Source organism: Triticum dicoccoides, chromosome 6B (genome assembly GCF_002162155.2).
Source record: "Triticum dicoccoides isolate Atlit2015 ecotype Zavitan chromosome 6B, WEW_v2.0, whole genome shotgun sequence".
NCBI lineage: Eukaryota > Viridiplantae > Streptophyta > Magnoliopsida > Poales > Poaceae > Triticum > Triticum dicoccoides.
This window is the reverse complement of record NC_041391.1, coordinates 254,825,699-254,831,698: the sequence shown is the minus strand read 5'-3', so window position 1 is coordinate 254,831,698 and position 6,000 is coordinate 254,825,699.

The following is a 6,000-nucleotide window of genomic DNA, read 5'->3' as shown; positions in this document are numbered from 1 at the left end:
CTTTGTTAAATGGGTGCCTTTGCTCATTTTTCAAAATAATTCTTCTGTACACTTCTTGCAATTCCATAAACCCCTTGATTCCATCATATCGAAATGTTTAGAAATATCCATTGATCCACTTCCAATGAAATCACTTTGGTCATTCCTCATATGACCAGAGGTATACAATAAAAGTCAACTTCACATTTTTAGAGCACATTTATTCTTGCCTTGTTCTGTTGCTTATTGTGTTTGTTTCCGACGTTAGTTGACGAAGTAGACGGAGTACTTGGAGAAGGACCAGAAGATTTAAAGACTCTGATGAACCAGGCAAGCAGCCCTTTGACCATGTCTATGAAACCTTTTTATGCACATCATATAGCACTCTATTAGAGTTGTTTCGGAACCATGTTGAGAGGGTAACCACTTTGGTGGATTGCCTTCATTACTTCCTCGTTGATACTTGCATTGTGCATGACCCTACCTTCTTATGAGGGTTGTGTCGGTGGGAGTAGATAGGATGCTAAAGTAGTTGCTACGCAAAAAGGGGCGGGAATATGCATGTGATGGAGGAAAAGTATTTTCAAAAGACTTTTCGAAAACCCCGTCGGGTGCCACTTATGCCCGAGGGAGATGTTGAGATGGGTAACCACTTGATGACGAAGTGGTGTACCGAGGCAAGTATGTGTGTTGTTTTCAAAAACGGATTAGATTTAAGATTTGATGATTGTCCCAACCTTACATGCGCAACCACTCTACCCTTATATGGGAAAGGGCATTATTGATTACCTAGGCCGATACTAGCTTGGAGCCCGCATTACAAGTGACGGGAGAGTTGTTGGTGCGCTCTCTCGGGACGGGGTCGTGCCTGGTAGGGCGGCCATGACTGTTTTCACGGGGCACCCGATACACCGTTGTGTCCCCTCTCGGATGTTACGATCTTGAGCGAGTCTCGTATGATGTACATCGTGAGGATACGGAACAACGAGTGGACTCCATGTTAGTGTCGTCTAGGGAAAGGTAGTGATCGGGTGCTTACCCCGGGTACTTTGAGGTATCGCGGGTCGTGGATGACATGGAAGTTCCCCGGATCTTGTGGGTAAAGTGTGCAACCTCTGCAGACTGTAAAACTATTCGAATAGCCGTGTCCGCGGTCAAGGACGGTTGGGCGGTGCTGCTTAAACTATGTCCAGAGTTTACGAACTAGTGTGTGTGCTTGGAAACTACTTGGGTCAGGCCAAAGGACTTGACGTGATTGAGATGGGTTGGTGCCCACTCTATTTATGTTGATATCTGTAACCTGTCCTCATGGTTACGTAAATTCTCTTGATGCATGCCTTACAAGTTGTTGAACATGTCATTGCACTCAAAACTAGCTTTCCGCAAAAATTTACCTATATCATGCATTTTTGTTTCTTGAACCAAAACATGGGTTGCTTGCGAGTACATTCAAACGTACTCACCGGCTTGTCCCTGGCTATTTACTTGGCCAGGCTTGAAATAATAGGATATGATGAAGAATACTTCGGTGACAAACATGCGAGCTAGGACGCTTCCCAGTCAGAATGCCTGTAGGGTTAAGGCAGATGGCATGGGTCCAAGTTATCGACGAAGATTTCCGCTACAATGTTATACTCAACACTTGACCATAATGGTCCTACTTGTGTAATACGGTATGTATGGATGTAAGACTCTTGTTATTCAGCTTCTGTGTGTTCAGTGAGCATTGATCTCTGGGATCACTGTACACGTGCATTCAGTGATCTCAACTTATGAGTCGGGGTCCCCACAGAGCTGGTATCAGAGCCATCCTGACTGTAGGAAGCCTTAGTTAGCATGGTCGTTAGTTAGGGTAAAACTATTTCCAAAACTACTACTAGTTTTCAAAACTATCTATACTTCTCTTCCCTTCTCGGTTTTTCGAAAACTAAGGTATACTTTCCTCATTAATATCTTCCCCTTCAAAACCTTTGGTCGCTAGAACCCTTATGCCCCTGACCACTGGATTCCTTGTAATCCTCGTGGATAATCTATAAGGAAGATGCCTTGCTAGACATTCACCCACATCTCCTGAACACAAGATTGGCGACATCACAACAAGACGATACCAACAGAAGATACATCCTCAAGGGATGAGGACCTGAAGACCCAGGAGATGGTGACACCCTTGACACTGCCCCAAGATGATGCAACCTTAGCCTACGATGACCAGGGCATAGAATATGCAAGATCATGATATACATCGCTAATAGAGTAACCCTGTCACTACCGTTGTTGTATCGGCAACCACCGGTGGATGAGAACCTAGCCATTTGGTCCGCCTCACGATAGTGAGCAGGAAAATGGTTCTATTTATCCCCCCTCTCGGTGACGATATTGTCAACAATGTGTCCGACAGATTGGGCCTCTATTATGCCTTGTTAAATGTTATTGCATAAAGGAGTGCCACCTGGAACCACCAACACCTTAAAAAGGCAAAAGTGATCGTCATGATTAAGAAGACAAGAGAAGACCAAGTCAATGCCAGCTACGAGGAGCCACCGTCACCCCATCACTTCAACAGGCGAGAAGTTGCTGAAGACTCTTCAGGCTCAACCTGGATCGTTTCGTCAAACAACTACAGGAGACATAGCGACACCTGAGAAAAACTCAGAAGACTGCATGAGGCACAAGGCACGACTACTGAGTCCGAGAACCCCTAGGGTAGGATGAGTCGTGTACCCCCTATGCGCAGTCGAGTCTGTATGGTAGTTCGAATAGAACCATGATTGTGTGTTGCTAGTTTTTATTATTTGTTTATGTTTTGATATCAGTCGCCCTTTTGTCCTAGGCAACAAGTACCCGACTATATCACCTGCCTTATTATGTTGTTTGTATTTGGCCCTTTTTGGCACTTGTTTGTTTGCACCTGCACTATAGAACCCCCTTTAGGCATTCCCCTCCTTTATGCTACCTTTCCCTCTCGCCTCTCTCTCCTCAACTGAAGACCAGCAAGACAAGATGCACCAAGGATTCCACCTCGGCGAGCAACAAGCACTGAAGACTTTTGCTACAACCTCCTCGACCAAATGCAACCCCGTAGAATTATGTTTAACCCTCAAGATTAGAGACCCATTCCTAGACCCTTTGAGACTTCACAAGATACCCCATCTCGAATCCTTAACCATGTGCTTAACCCACAGAATTGCAAGAGAGCCTGTTAAAGCCTCTGTAACCTTGCTTATCACTGGGTTCATTAGGGAACTAGTGGACATAGTGAACGAGCACATTATCATCCTAAGATAGCACAAACTGACGATGCCATAGGGAAGACCAATTTGAGGATATAGGAACAGAGGACAGATTACTTGGTGAGTTTATATCAGTGACTTTGAGGAATTATCTGAGACTACTTGGTGGATTATGAGGCTTTGATGTTGGTAGATGAACTTGGTGGGATCATGAGTATAGATTAGCATAACTTTCATTACCCCTGAGTAAATTGGATTTAGTAGGATAATTGTAAGTATTTGGATTTAACTTAGCCATGGGATATTGATAGGAGATAGTTGATATTACGTAAATGACTTGGGGGAACATGTAGGGATTCTCGTTGGACAAGAGATTTGGATTTAAGTAGGTGATTCTAGTTGAATATAGATGCTGAGTATGTCTACATGGTTCGGAGTAAATTGGATTTAGACTGATGATCTCGATCATGGTACCATGTTTCTCGGTGGACAATAAACTAGGAGATTGGATTAATTGTCGGAGTTGATATAAACTTGACCTTGGAGTTTACATGACCATGATAATGGAAATTGGTGGACTGACTATAGTAAGGTAGCCTTCCCAGTATTTGTGGATTATAGGGTATTAGAAGATCGTGTGGAACGCCATGGACATTGGATTCGTGGAATTAATGGATTAGGTAGTTGGTGATGGAAGTTAATGGACTGTTGGGGTTGATTCATAGGAAGGAAACAGGATCTTGGAGTGGCATACAACATGCTTCCTTAGATAGAGGTGCTTTATCTTAGACCTTGGAATAATAGGCTAGCACTTGGATTGTGATGTTCAAACTTAGCAGCCTGTATGTTCTACCCATGGATTTTTAGGGGTAGACATACATATGAGTTTGGGGATTGTAGACATATATGATTTTGTTAGACCTCCCCCTGCGAGTCATGAGGATAATAATAGCATGAGTGATGATTGGAGCTGACCTACAAGAGTTGCTGCTTTCGGTGGTATAAGGTTATTTGTTTAAAGGACTAGATAGAACAATTGGCATCTCAGGAACCGTGCTTAAGGATAAAGATGATAAATGTTCACTCGCACACTAGAATCCTTGAAACCATTAAGCCCTACCAAGCCATAACATGGTCAGATCATGACCACAGGCTTTGGTTCTAGATCATAAGACCTTGGCCGATACTCAACCGTGACCATCACCAATGCCTTAGCCCACATTACGTACCCCATAGACTTCATGGAGTGCTTAGACAAGATAGTTGTCATCATCATTTGGTGACCTACTTGTCCACCCGAAGACGGAAGAAGAGTCGTTCAGCTAGTCCAGGAACATTTGAAGACCGCCATGCCAAGGAGGAAGAACTACACCAACCACCATCGTCAAGAAGTAAACCTCCACGACGAAGACCAGGTGTATCTACAAACCACTTGTCTCTAAGGGACCAAGCATTTCCATGACAAGGAGACCCACACCAAGATTCATCGGCCCCCTTCAAGATCACTCCAAGATTTAACAACCCCCTCCGAGATCGCTACGAGACGAAGAGAAGACAGATACCAACAAGAGTTACCACCTGACTCACCCACTGTGCACAATGTTTTTCCACACGACACCACTCCGGAAACATTTCTAACTTCCTAATTAGCCTGATCTCTACAAGGACATCGACCACCGAGCCATCAACCCCTAGCCCAACCTAACCTACCGCGAGCTACCCATTAGCAACCTGGATCAAGAAGAGCGTCATACACGAAGCCACACCATCAAGTACTTCAAGTTCAATGGAGCACCAAACAGAAGCAGAAGCAGTATGAGGACGTGAAGACTACCCCGAATCCAAGTTTCTGTATCCCTTTCCGCGCCTAGTTTGGGAATCTCGGGGATGAGATTCTTGTAAGGGGGGTAGGTCTGTCACACCCTGATTTTCATGCCACAACACTTAAGCTAATAAATCATGCTAAAATGTGGTTTGACAAAAACTTTTGAGTGTTTTGGACCTTGCCTTGATTGGATTTTGTTTGTTGTTTGCAAGTGCTCTAAAAATCAAATAAAACCTCCAACTCCTATACTTCATCTCCTTGCTCCAAACTCTTGAACCAATGATCATGCCATGTGTATAGGACATAAAAATATTTTCTTACAAAAATAATTTGGCCAAATAGTATTTTCAAAAAGTAGTTTTCCAAAAACCCCTGAATTGAGATTTGCACTGCAAGTACTTAATTAAGGGCAGTAAAAATCTTTCTAAAAATATATTTGACTCCTATTAGATATAGGATACCCAGAAACCACAAAAATATAATTTTAAAAGTTATTTTCCTATTTTATTTAAAAGCTTTTTCTTAAGGCCAGAAATGGTCTTTAATAAGGAAAAATTATTTTTATGGCTTCAAAAATATTTGCAAAAGTTAGGAAAACTCATAGGACATATATTGTCCATATATAAGAGTTTCAACACATGGTCATGTTCAAAATATTGGTCAAACCCCTCAAAAACCCTTTCTGGATATTTCAAGCTTTTGAAATATTTACAAAGGAAATATTCTCCAAAAATTCCAAGAAAATTCTATCATGTCACATGTGACATGTTTGATGGTCTTGACAAGTATCATGTCATGGAGAATAGTATAACTCCATGAAACCCCCTCAAAACCATTTCTGTCCATTTTGAAGTTTGAGCAACTTTACATTGCCAAACATGTCCAAATGTGCTCAAACCTTGTGAACATGCTCAAATGGTCTAATAACTCATATAGACCAAGTGGCACAAGTTGGAGAACAAGTTA